Source organism: Vigna umbellata, chromosome 4, assembly GCF_029865625.1.
Source record: "Vigna umbellata cultivar VRB3 chromosome 4, Vumbellata_1.0, whole genome shotgun sequence".
NCBI lineage: Eukaryota > Viridiplantae > Streptophyta > Magnoliopsida > Fabales > Fabaceae > Vigna > Vigna umbellata.
The window spans coordinates 4,712,951-4,727,568 of NC_142168.1; the positions used below are offsets into that span (position 1 = coordinate 4,712,951).

General features: G+C 36.3%; 1 long non-coding RNA gene across 2 annotated transcripts; it reads left to right on the top strand.

Annotated features, from left to right (window-relative positions):
- Positions 1–4,124: 4,124 nt before the first annotated feature.
- LOC148199070 (uncharacterized) lies at positions 4,125–7,189 on the top strand. 2 transcript variants are annotated; one of them, XR_015786201.1, is made up of 3 exons: positions 4,125–4,461; positions 4,565–4,656; positions 6,912–7,189. It is a non-coding gene; the product is annotated as an uncharacterized LOC148199070 (long non-coding RNA). The 2 variants fall into 2 exon arrangements; XR_015786200.1 differs by lacking the exon at positions 6,912–7,189 and adding an exon at positions 6,473–6,593.
- Positions 7,190–14,618: the final 7,429 nt, after the last annotated feature.

The window sequence follows — 14,618 nt, forward strand, 5'->3', positions numbered from 1 at the left end:
GGAAACCGTCAAGGTGTCTTTGTAAAGGAGAGTAAAAACTTTAATTCTTCTAACTTGAGGACCAAGGGAAATGTAAGAGCCAATGAGGATTTGTCACGTGAGAAAGAAAAAGATATTGAAGAAAAAAAAGACGTGACAATATATTTTAATTAATACATTGTTTATTTTTCATTTAGAAAATTTTTATTCTTATTTTTCTTTGTTTTAAATACATCTTTATTATTTTACTTCAACTGAATAAATTTTACAAACATTTTTAGATAAAAAATAAATAAATTTATTTAATTTTAAATATTTATCATACTTGAAAAATATATTTTTATATCAACTAGTTATTTAGAAGAAGAAATTTAAATATGTATATTATTTTATATATAATTAAATTATTAAACAAATTTAATTATAAATTCATTCAAATTATTTGTAACATCCCAAAATATAATGTTATAAGAGATCTATCACATAATTAATAAAAGTAGAATAGTCGACAATGCAAGACATATAAAGTTATTTATAGTCATCTAAATAACCCTAAACACACTTTATATACCAGACAACTAATCAAAACTAGATACACATAACTGAACTATATAGAAACAAAGCATTTGTTGATCCTCCCTCCAAAGTCTGTTCCACAATCATTTCTTCACCCTCTGCTCATACCCACTAGATGATCAGAGCCAAGACCAAAAAAAAAAAGAACATACAAATTATACACAAACAAAAGGGTAAGCTAAAGATACAAAACATTTCATAATATACTTAAACATTTCTCACATAATTCATATTTCACACCAAACCAACCAAAAACTCTTTAAGCATGCCAAGACTTAGACTCGACTATCACGATTAGTATGAATATTGAGCTATAATGGTTCATACACTTGTAGTGGTGAAACAACTGGTCCACCCCCAGCTACCACACAAAGTTAGTCCATTACCACTCGCCTTAGGCCAAGCTAAAGTCCCTAGACTAGGAACTCCTACTACTCTCACCACATGTCTTACCCCTCTCTACTTGAGAATGAATGACCATTAGAGTGTCAAGATGAACCCCAAGACCGAGCTTCCTATATTCATACATATAATACTTGAAACTACAACAAAAAAGTTGCTCCTTGGAACTCATTTCCACAACTTTCCATTCAATACATATGCATACACATATAAATTTATGTATCATAACAAAACCAACATTAATCCATTTCACATACATCAAAAATTCAAAACAGTGTATTAAAAAACACAGGATAGACCAAAACGGACTAAGGGATGCTCAATGCCTGGAAAAGGGGCGTCCAGGCGCCGAACTCATTAGAAAAGGGGGCTTAAGAGAGCGCTCAAGCGAATTCTTCTCGCAAAAAGGGCGCCTAAGGGTCGCTTTGGAGGCACTTAAGCCCAAAGCTTGTACAAAAAGGGCGCTTAAGGGGCACCCAAGGGGTGCTCAACATCACACCAGAATCTAAAATACCTCTAATGTAATATGTTCTCCCTTTATACAAGTTCAACTAGTTCCTATGACATTCTAAACATAGAGGAACAATTGGAAACACACTTCCAACTCAAATTATCTACCTCAAACCCAACTTATCTACTCCAAACTTACCTAAGCTTAAATCTATTTATTCTAACACCAAATTCTGCAAACTGAAGGCGTGAACAAGTCATAAATGACTCAACCACCAACCCCAAACCATGCTTTTTCGAATAGAACTCATACTTTAGAATCCCACCATTCAAAACCTCTAAAATTTGAGCTTAAAACCTTCTAAAACCTCTCTACTAGCTAACACCTATTTATAACTCATAAATATAACTATTTCTAATGTCTACAAGTTTTAAATGATATAAAAACAGACCTGAAATATCATATTACCCATTCCAATAATTTTCTTACACTTTTTCCTATTAAGAGCTCTATTTTAAATACTAAACCCTTTTCTTTGATACTCACTACTCGTTACCCATTTTAGCCAATTCCAATTATTCATACAACATCACACATGTTATTCACAACATTAATAACATCATATCCACCTCATACTAGTTACTCAAACAATTACTCTACTAACTCAACATTATCCAATCTCAAGTAAAACTAAAACGCATATCACATTTATAATTTAATTATCATATCATCCAACCAAATACAAATTATACTTATAAATTAGATGTAGGACTAAAACACTAGTTTTTTTATCTTACACCAAAACAACGGAGCTTTATAAACATTGAACCATTTCTTAGAGCTCAAAACACCGAATTGAAAATGGAATGAGTCCTTAGGTTCTTAGAGTACCAAAACAGATGATTAAGAAGTTAGAATTTTTGGAAAAAAGCGATAAAAAGTTAAGAGAAAGAGTTTTAGAGATATGATTTGTATTTTAAGTAAAGAGACGAGTTTAAGAAATTTTATTTATTTTATTAAATTATTTTAACTTTAAAACATAAGTCTCATTATTTTAAAACATCTATTAATTATAATACTCTATTTTTTAGATTCTTATATATTTAACTTAAATTAATGTTTAAATTTTAAATGTTTATTAAGAAATAACATGACATTTTTAACAAAATTTTATATCAATTTTATTTGCGAAAAATTATTATAAAATAAATGTTAAATAGTACTTGTAAAATATTGACGATTTTTATTGTTACATTTTTAAATTTCTAATTTTTGTATGATTTCAGTTGCATTAAAAAATTAGATAAAAATTCGATTATTGGATAATATATTGTGATGTACTTTGGACAATCAAATGACAAAAAATAGATATCAGTCAGTTTCTTAATAAATAGAATTCTTAGCGAGAATAGTAAACCATATCATTTTAGTAAATATCTCCGACAAAGTATTACTGCGCGATAACATGCAATTAATTAGTCGATGTTCTTGTATAATAAAAACTAAAAGTTAAAAATACTAAATACTTAGAATTAGTTAAATTGAATGATATATTTCAGTGGTGGTTATGGATAAAAACTTTGCTTTAATTGGTCGGAGAGTGTTGCAAATTTTGACAGAATTATATTATTTAAGTGTTTTTTTAATGAGCAATGCATATTTATATTTATTTGATACACGTTATAAAAAAATAAAATATGACAAAAAATAAAATTTTATATATTTTTAAAAAAAGTAAAAAGTAAAAAAATAAATAAATAAATGTAAAAATTTTATTTGTGTAAAAATATATTTATCTTTTTCAATCTGAATTTTCATTTAATGCATTAGTTAAACATTTATTTCATATAACTGTTTTGGAGATATAATACGAACACGTTCTCTATCTCATAATAATGTACTCATCTTTAGGTCGTTTTGTGTGACTTATATATGTTAGTTATTTTAGAACTCTATTTATTCTTGTTAATATTCTTATTTATTTGTTTTTATCTTAGTATTTTAGTAAATTCGTACACATTCGATTTATTAATAATTAAGGTCTCTTTTAAATACTTATATAATTATTTTAATCAGTGTTTTTCTTACAACAATGTATTACATCTGAGAGATTCTGAATTTTAGACTGACTTTATTAGACAATGATACCAATTCAGATTCTTTAATATGCCTTAAAATATTAAAATTAGTGTATATTGATATATTTTTAAAATATAATATAATAAATAATATCATAAAATCAAGAATTGAAATTCCTGATGTTGCAAGAATCACGGTGTCATGATCAACAAAAAACAGTGCCGACATTGCTGGAACGATTATGTAGGTTTTGATAAGTCAAATGTTCTTCATTTTAATATACAATAAAAGTCAAATTTTCAGTGTTTCACATTGCATCAATGGCCCAACTTGAAACTCATTTTAATGCTATTTAAAACATTAATGCTGTGTTTGGGCACATTATAATGGATAATATAAATAAAATTACATTATATGTTATTATTGTACTTGTATTTGTTTTTTAGTATCTCTTTGGTCACATATTTTAAATGATAATAATTTTAAATTTTGTTGGTATTATATTAAAATGACAGGTATTGTTAAAGCTTTTGGTGGAATTTATATTTAATATAATAATTAATTGTGAGAACCTGATAAAATTAACACACTTAAATCCATTCTCTGATCACTGTTTTAATATACCTGCCACGTCAAAATTCCACTAAATCCTCTCTACATGCACTGAATGCCATATGTCAATTTGGAAGCTTCTAAAATCAGTATTGGAAACCAGGTGGCAGTGAATAACTGCTCAACCGTTTGACGAGGGAGAGAAAGTGATTTCTCTGAAAAACACTTCTCTTCATTCCATGCAATCACCTTCTTCCTCTCCAATTTCTGATCTTCCATATTCTCTGCATTTCTCTGCACTCTTTCATCTCCTCTCTGAAGTAACTCACCATAATCTACTCCAATCCCATTTCAGAACCAGTAGAAAAGTTCCCTGCACCGTGAGTATCAAGTTGATCCGAACAGAATTGAGAACTGAACTGGTAAGTTCTCATTCTGCATAATTGTTCATTTAGTTTATGCGAACCAAAATTCTGGTTGCATGCAGAATTAGAAATCTGATCTGTGATGATTTTGGTGTATTAGATTTAGTGGAAGTGGTTGAGTGATTTACTGGATAGAAAGCCGTGAGTGCTAGAGTGAAATTTTAAGCAATTTGGAGAATACTGCAGTAACAGGTAAGGGAAGCTTTAGTAATTTCATTTAATATATGTTTGATCTGTATGACAGTAATGAATAATGTTGAATGTCTGAAATGTATGAAATACGTGATGTGTAATTATGTGTGAAAAGAACTTGTTGTACTGGTTGCATATGAAAGATGAATACTGTGGAAGTGTGCTGGTTGTCTGAAATGTATGCCATAGATGAATTTTGAGTGTGTGCATGAATCAGCAGAGTTGAACTGGATGTATATCAGAAATGTTGTTTGAAATTATGCAGAAAATGAAATGTATGGACTGTATTATGATTTGAATTCTGGATGATTTGGAATGATACGTTTGAATTGGGAAATTCTGTAAGGTATGAAATAATGTTGGAAATAAAATTCTAAGTTTATGAATCATATGAAAATCTGTGAAGTTATCGAGTTGAAAAATCTGGAAATTTCATCTTCTCTGATTGATCATGTGCGCTCGTTATCGAACGGTCTTATACCGTTCGGTTTCCCTGGAACATCACTTAAAATGAGGATCCTTTCATTTGGAAAGGACTCTGATTTAGAACGAGAGTTATTGGTGTTAAGAGTTAGGCGTGAGCGTTCGGCTTAGCCTAGCGTGTCCAACCATTGAAAAATAGTTAAGTATAGTTGGGACGCTCGGTTTTGTTTACCAGCGTTCGTCATAAGGGGCGCTTAGTATTTTACTGAGCGTTCGTCCAAAGTAACTCTCGATCTTAGATTGAGCGTTCGTCCTAGTTAGCGTTCGGTCTGATAACGGACGTTCGTTCAAGTGCACGTGCGTTCAAATGCGCGTTCGTTCAAAGTACACGTTCGTTCTACTTGGTGCTCGATCATTGATCTGGCGTTCGTTCTGAGCAGCGTTCGGTTTTGTAATTGAACGCTCGTCTTTCATGGCTTCGTGAGCGAACGTATCTGGCGTTCGTCCAAATTATTAATTAACGTTCGGTCTTAGACTGGCAGTGTTGTTTTCTGAATTCAATTATATTTGGTTGTTTATCTAAATAATTCTTACTGGTTTAATTCTTTGGATTCTGCCTGGAGTCTTTATACTTAAAATTTTTCTAAGTATTATCCATAAATTCTAAGATCAAGCTTTTTAAAGTATTAAGTGTCATCAAGTATCAAGGGATAAATGGCTCGTTTCTATCGTTCAGAAACGTGGATGTATGAGTACTGCAATATGTTCCTTCCTATCTATTGAGTGATGGTTGTTCCTTAAAAGTAAGAGAGTGAATACAGAATGAAAATTTGATTAAGAGAAATTGTGAATATGTGCGAATTATGGATTGAATGGATTTATTGGAATGGATTGTGAAAGAGCGTTCCAAGGAGGAACGTCTCCATGATGTGAATATGAGAAGTAGTGTAGTATGACCATGGATAAGCTACTGATGGCTGTTCATCCTGATATTCCGTGATTGCTCATCCTCATGTAGAGGAGAGTAGTTCATGCGTGGGAATGGCAGGAGGCCCTAGTCCTTATAGTACTTGGGCTGATAAGGGTTAACCTCGGGTGGCAGCTGTTGAGGGTATCCCAGTTACTACATCACCCGGGTGCAAAGAACGCCTGTAGATACATGGATCATACAGTCCGGACAGTCTATAATTATGAGAATTTGAATGAGTTCCTTTATGCGTGGATTTATGTTTAATGTTGTATGAACTGTATGATTGATTTTATTATGTTAAATCATGTTGATTGTATTGAATTAAATTACCTAAGCTTACCCTTGCAATTTTCCTTGTGTTGTCTACTGTTTCTGTATGTCCGTCTTGTCAATGCAATGATCATCCGTTGTGGATGTGAGCAGACGGTGAGGCTCCCCTTGAATCTATGCTGGAAGAAGAAAATTTGGAGGATGCCAACCTTGTGGAAGTTGAAGTTAAAGCTGAGCAGTAGAGGCTCGTTCTATAGCAGCTTTTAGAATTTTGAGTACTGTTATGTGCTGTATGTTCAGTTTTAGATTTCTGAACAGCTTCTGTAAATTACTGTACGTGCTGTTTTATTTTGGAACAGCTGTTATTTATATTAAGACTGTATTGTGTTTACTGTAAATGTGATTAGTTCTGATTAATGGTAATTATCATTTATTGGGATGTTACATTTATTGGTATCAGAACAGTTTTGTTCTTTTAAGGACATATAGGGTATGAGTGCACTGTGCTTTTCGTTGTGTGCTTGATATGTGTTTGATGAGTTAGTAATTTTTAACTCTTGAACATAGCTAACGTACGTTTTCTCTGATCCAGAAAACGAATGGCTCCTAGACTTCCTCCCCCACCTCAGCCGAACGAATCTGATGCAACAGTTAGTGCCCGTGTGTTGGAGGCAGTCATAGACAGGCTTCAACAACAGAACGCAACTTTGGTGGAGCAGAACGCTGCCTTGATGAGGCAAAACCAGGAAGCAATGCAAAGTATGGAGGCTTCTCGTGTTCATTCAGAAGCAACGCAGAGACAACTAATGGATATTTTGGCAGCTGGCCGAGGCACACCAGGAGCCTCTTCTTCTAACGCTGCACCTCATGCAGAATGGAGTTTAGAGAGTTTCTTGCAGCACCATCCAGCCAAATTCAATGGCAAAGGGCTTCCGGATGAAGCTGATCAATGGTTGAGGGATATGGAGCGTATCTATGATGCCAAAAGATGTCCAAATGAAAATCGTTTGGCATTTACAGAGTACTTATTGACTGGTGAAGCTAGTCATTGGTGGGCGAGCATGAAGGCCATCCTAACAGATGCGCAGAATCCAATTTCTTGGGAGGTTTTTAGAACCAAATTTTATGAAGAGTATTTTCCTGATAGTGTGCGGTTTGCTAAGGAAGTGGAGTTCCTTCAACTGGTGCAAGGTGGTATGTCCGTCTCGGAATACACCAACAAATTTAAGCATCTGGTCCGTTTTAACACCATGGCTACAAACGAAGAATGGCAGTGCAGGAAGTTTGAGAATGGACTTAGAAGTGATTTGAAAGTGTTGATATCCTGCCTGTGCATTCGGTCTTTCCCTGCCATGGTTGAAAGAGCAAAGGTACTGGAGAAGAACGTTGCTGAGGCTGAACAACTGAAGAAGCAGCAGATGAATAGGGGGCAGGTGGTATCCAGAAACACAACGAACGTAAGAAGGTCCCCATACGTTCGTCCAACTCAATCATCAGGTGGATCACAAGCCTTGGTCACTGTTGGCCAAACTGGGCAGCAGAGGAGTCTGACGTGTTATCAGTGTGGAGGACCGCATTTGAGATGGGCGTGTCCTCAACTTGCTGGAGGGAAACATTGCAACAAATGTGGGAGGAACGGACACTCGGATCAGGAGTGTAATATGGGAGGCCGTGCAGTGATGAGACCTCCAAATGCTGGAAGAACTCAACAGGGAAGAGGTGGACGTGCACAAGCAACAGGAAGGGTGTATGCCATTACTGGTGCTGAAGCTGCTCGTTCAGGTACACTAATCACCAGTACTTGCTTACTGTTTGGGAAGCCGTGTGATGTGTTGTATGATTCGGGGGCAACTCATTCCTTCATCTCGAAGGCGTGTGTTGAGAAGCTGGGATTAGTGGAGAGCGAATTACAGTTTGATCTGGTGGTGTCAACCCCAGCAGCTGGTGGGATTAAGACATCTACAGTTTGTGTGAGATGTCCTATAGAAGTTGAGGGACGTAAATATAAAGTTAATCTCATTTGCCTACCCCTTCAAGACTTAGAAATAATTTTGGGGATGGATTGGTTGAATGTCAATCGGATCCTCATTGATTGTGGGAAGAAGGAGTTGATCTTCCCAAATGAAGAAGAAGAAGAACTGTCTATTACTCTTGGACAGTTTAAGGAGGACATTATGGAGGGAGCAAGCTGCTTTCTGATTATGACGTATGGAGATGATGAGATAGAGCGTTCATCCACTATTGATAACAGTGGAGGACGAACTGTAATAGATGAATTTTCGGATGTTTTTCCGGATGAAGTCCCTGGTCTACCTCCCATCCGTGAGGTAGAATTCACCATTGAGTTGGTAACTACTGCTGCACCCATCTCGGTTCAACCTTACAGAATGGCACCAGCTGAGTTGGTAGAGCTTAAGAAGCAAATTGAAGATTTAATGGATAAGAAGTTCATCAGGCCGAGTGCTTCTCCTTGGGGAGCGCCTGTATTGTTGGTAAAGAAGAAGGATGGCAGCTCACGGCTATGCATTGACTATAGACAACTCAATAAGCTGACCATCAAGAACAAGTATCCTCTTCCAAGGATTGATGACCTGCTGGACCAGTTGCATGGTGCGTGTGTATTTTCTAAGATTGATCTACGTTCGGGCTATCATCAAATCAGAGTTAAAGAGGAGGACATTCAGAAGACTGCATTTCGGTCACGCTATGGCCATTATGAGTATGTGGTGATGCCCTTTGGAGTGACAAACGCACCTGCAATCTTCATGGATTACATGAACAGAATTTTTAGACCGTACCTGGATAAATTTGTTGTGGTGTTTATTGATGATATCCTCATTTATTCCAAGAGCTTTGAAGAGCATGAAGACCATTTGAGGACTGTCTTGAGTGTATTGAGGGAGAAAGAACTGTATGCCAAGCGTTCAAAGTGTGAATTCTGGATGAAGGAGATCCAATTTTTGGGACACGTTGTGTCTGCTGGTGGTATTGCAGTGGATCCAGCCAAGGTGAAGGCAGTGCTGGATTGGGAGAGTCCACGTTCTGTAACAGAAGTTAGGAGCTTTGTGGGGCTTGCGGGCTACTATAGGCGATTTATTGAGGGATTTTCTAAGATAGTAGCCCCTCTAACTTACCTCACCAGGAAGGACCAGCCGTTTGCTTGGACTGATAGATGTGAGGAGAGCTTTCAGGAATTGAAGAAGAAATTAACAAGCGCTCCTGTGTTGGTCATTCCAGACACGGCCAAACCTTTTGAGGTATATTGTGATGCATCGTATCAAGGTTTGGGCTGTGTACTGATGCAGGAACGAAGGGCAGTGGCATACGCTTCTAGGCAGTTAAAAATTCATGAGAAGAATTACCCCACACACGACTTGGAGCTGGCAGCAGTCGTGTTTGCTTTAAAAATCTGGAGGCATTATCTGTATGGTGCAACGTTTCAAGTATTTAGTGATCACAAGAGTCTCAAGTACCTCTTTGATCAAAAGGAGTTGAATATGAGGCAAAGGAGGTGGCTTGAATTCTTGAAGGATTACGAATTTGAATTACTGTATCATCCTGGAAAAGCAAACGTGGTGGCTGATGCATTGAGTAGGAAAGCAGTAAGGGTTTCGGCAATGATGATAAAGGAGTGGAATTTGGTGGAGAGTTTTAGAGATCTAAGATTGCAGTTTGATGTAGGAACGGACGTTATCAGATGCTGTAATCTTAGAATTTCCAGTGATGTGTTTGACAGAATTTGGATGAAGCAACGTGAAGATGAAGAATTGGTGAAAATCTTTAACGTGCTCGGTAAAGATCAGGCTAAGGGATTCAATGCTGGAACGGATGGCATGTTACGTTACATGGGTAGAACGTGCATTCCAAACGATGGAGAGTTGAAAAGAATTATATTGGAGGAGGGACATCGCAGCCGTCTTAGCATGCATCCTGGCATGACTAAGATGTATCAAGACCTTCGTTTATCCTTCTGGTGGCCGGGTATGAAGAGTGACATTGCACGTTTTGTGTCAACTTGCTTAACCTGTCAAAGAGCTAAGGCTGAACACCAAAGACCTGGAGGATTGCTGCAGCCATTGGAAATTCCAGAATGGAAGTGGGATGGCATCTCTATGGATTTCGTGACTCATCTGCCACGCACAGTCCGAAACCACGATTCAATTTGGGTGATTGTAGACAGATTGACTAAGAGCGCTCACTTCCTTGCTGTTAATTTGAAGATGTCTATGACCAACTTGGCAAAGCTGTACGTTAAGGAGATTGTTAGACTGCATGGAGTTCCTTCAAGCATTATATCAGATAGAGACACGAGATTCACATCTCGTTTTTGGCAGTCACTGCAAGGAGAATTGGGAAGCAAACTGCAAATGATTTCTGCTTATCACCCTCAAACGGATGGCCAATCTGAACGAACCATCCAGACTCTTGAAGACTTGTTGAGAACCTGTGTGATAGATCATATGGGGGTTTGGGATGAAGTTCTGCCACTGGTTGAATTTACCTATAACAACAGTTATCAAGCAAGCATAGGAATGGCACCGTTTGAAGCTCTTTATGGAAGAAAATGTAGAACTCCTTTGTGTTGGTTCCAAGAAGGTGAAACTGCAGTAACTGGACCAGAATTAATCCAGCAAACAACAGAGAAAGTGAAATTGATTCAAGAACGTTTGAAGACTTCTCAAAGTAGGCAGAAATCGTATGCAGATAAGAGAAGAAGACCCTTAGAGTTTGCTGCTGGAGATCACGTGTTCCTGAGGTTGAATCCAGTCACTGGTGTGGGAAGAGTCCTGCGTCCAAAGAAGCTTTCTCCCAAGTACGTTGGACCTTATCAAATTCTGAAGAAGATTGGAGCAGTGGCGTATGAACTGGCTTTGCCACCTCAACTGTCCAACCTGCATCCAGTCTTTCATGTTTCACAACTCCGGAAGTATATAGCAGATCCATCACACGTATTGGAGTTAGAAGATATCCAACTTAGGCCAGATCGAACACTGGAGATGCAACCTGTTTGTGTGGAAGACAGCCGCACCAGACTCTACAAAGGGAAGGATGTTCGTCTTGTGAAAGTGGTGTGGAATGCAAAGACTGGTGACTCAACATGGGAGGTTGAAGAGGCAGTGAAGGAGTTGTATCCACATCTATTCCCTGGTAAGCCTTAGAATTTTCGAGGACGAAAATTTTTGTAGTTAGGGGGAATGTGAGAACCTGATAAAATTAACACACTTAAATCCATTCTCTGATCACTGTTTTAATATACCTGCCACGTCAAAATTCCACTAAATCCTCTCTACATGCACTGAATGCCATATGTCAATTTGGAAGCTTCTAAAATCAGTATTGGAAACCAGGTGGCAGTGAATAACTGCTCAACCGTTTGACGAGGGAGAGAAAGTGATTTCTCTGAAAAACACTTCTCTTCATTCCATGCAATCACCTTCTTCCTCTCCAATTTCTGATCTTCCATATTCTCTGCATTTCTCTGCACTCTTTCATCTCCTCTCTGAAGTAACTCACCATAATCTACTCCAATCCCATTTCAGAACCAGTAGAAAAGTTCCCTGCACCGTGAGTATCAAGTTGATCCGAACAGAATTGAGAACTGAACTGGTAAGTTCTCATTCTGCATAATTGTTCATTTAGTTTATGCGAACCAAAATTCTGGTTGCATGCAGAATTAGAAATCTGATCTGTGATGATTTTGGTGTATTAGATTTAGTGGAAGTGGTTGAGTGATTTACTGGATAGAAAGCCGTGAGTGCTAGAGTGAAATTTTAAGCAATTTGGAGAATACTGCAGTAACAGGTAAGGGAAGCTTTAGTAATTTCATTTAATATATGTTTGATCTGTATGACAGTAATGAATAATGTTGAATGTCTGAAATGTATGAAATACGTGATGTGTAATTATGTGTGAAAAGAACTTGTTGTACTGGTTGCATATGAAAGATGAATACTGTGGAAGTGTGCTGGTTGTCTGAAATGTATGCCATAGATGAATTTTGAGTGTGTGCATGAATCAGCAGAGTTGAACTGGATGTATATCAGAAATGTTGTTTGAAATTATGCAGAAAATGAAATGTATGGACTGTATTATGATTTGAATTCTGGATGATTTGGAATGATACGTTTGAATTGGGAAATTCTGTAAGGTATGAAATAATGTTGGAAATAAAATTCTAAGTTTATGAATCATATGAAAATCTGTGAAGTTATCGAGTTGAAAAATCTGGAAATTTCATCTTCTCTGATTGATCATGTGCGCTCGTTATCGAACGGTCTTATACCGTTCGGTTTCCCTGGAACATCACTTAAAATGAGGATCCTTTCATTTGGAAAGGACTCTGATTTAGAACGAGAGTTATTGGTGTTAAGAGTTAGGCGTGAGCGTTCGGCTTAGCCTAGCGTGTCCAACCATTGAAAAATAGTTAAGTATAGTTGGGACGCTCGGTTTTGTTTACCAGCGTTCGTCATAAGGGGCGCTTAGTATTTTACTGAGCGTTCGTCCAAAGTAACTCTCGATCTTAGATTGAGCGTTCGTCCTAGTTAGCGTTCGGTCTGATAACGGACGTTCGTTCAAGTGCACGTGCGTTCAAATGCGCGTTCGTTCAAAGTACACGTTCGTTCTACTTGGTGCTCGATCATTGATCTGGCGTTCGTTCTGAGCAGCGTTCGGTTTTGTAATTGAACGCTCGTCTTTCATGGCTTCGTGAGCGAACGTATCTGGCGTTCGTCCAAATTATTAATTAACGTTCGGTCTTAGACTGGCAGTGTTGTTTTCTGAATTCAATTATATTTGGTTGTTTATCTAAATAATTCTTACTGGTTTAATTCTTTGGATTCTGCCTGGAGTCTTTATACTTAAAATTTTTCTAAGTATTATCCATAAATTCTAAGATCAAGCTTTTTAAAGTATTAAGTGTCATCAAGTATCAAGGGATAAATGGCTCGTTTCTATCGTTCAGAAACGTGGATGTATGAGTACTGCAATATGTTCCTTCCTATCTATTGAGTGATGGTTGTTCCTTAAAAGTAAGAGAGTGAATACAGAATGAAAATTTGATTAAGAGAAATTGTGAATATGTGCGAATTATGGATTGAATGGATTTATTGGAATGGATTGTGAAAGAGCGTTCCAAGGAGGAACGTCTCCATGATGTGAATATGAGAAGTAGTGTAGTATGACCATGGATAAGCTACTGATGGCTGTTCATCCTGATATTCCGTGATTGCTCATCCTCATGTAGAGGAGAGTAGTTCATGCGTGGGAATGGCAGGAGGCCCTAGTCCTTATAGTACTTGGGCTGATAAGGGTTAACCTCGGGTGGCAGCTGTTGAGGGTATCCCAGTTACTACATCACCCGGGTGCAAAGAACGCCTGTAGATACATGGATCATACAGTCCGGACAGTCTATAATTATGAGAATTTGAATGAGTTCCTTTATGCGTGGATTTATGTTTAATGTTGTATGAACTGTATGATTGATTTTATTATGTTAAATCATGTTGATTGTATTGAATTAAATTACCTAAGCTTACCCTTGCAATTTTCCTTGTGTTGTCTACTGTTTCTGTATGTCCGTCTTGTCAATGCAATGATCATCCGTTGTGGATGTGAGCAGACGGTGAGGCTCCCCTTGAATCTATGCTGGAAGAAGAAAATTTGGAGGATGCCAACCTTGTGGAAGTTGAAGTTAAAGCTGAGCAGTAGAGGCTCGTTCTATAGCAGCTTTTAGAATTTTGAGTACTGTTATGTGCTGTATGTTCAGTTTTAGATTTCTGAACAGCTTCTGTAAATTACTGTACGTGCTGTTTTATTTTGGAACAGCTGTTATTTATATTAAGACTGTATTGTGTTTACTGTAAATGTGATTAGTTCTGATTAATGGTAATTATCATTTATTGGGATGTTACATTAATCAATCAATTTATATATTTAATCATTTCTAATACTTCACTATTAACATAAAAATAATAAAGTGTTTCAGTCTACAATTTAAAATAGTTAATATCAAATAAAATTTGAATACTTTTAATTTTAAAAGAAATACATTCAATAATAATCACTACAATTATTTTTAATTGTATTTTGGATATATTTTGATATAATTAATATTTTTAATAAAGTAAAATTATTTTTGAAATATAATTTAATTTATATACAGTGTTAGTACAATATATATTTTTTTCATAAAGGAGATAAGTAAATTTGATTAGTATGCTATTTTATTTATTAGTATATTGTAATTTCCGTTGATGTAAATGTTTTACTAAAAGAAAAAACTTGTAATAACCACTTTTAA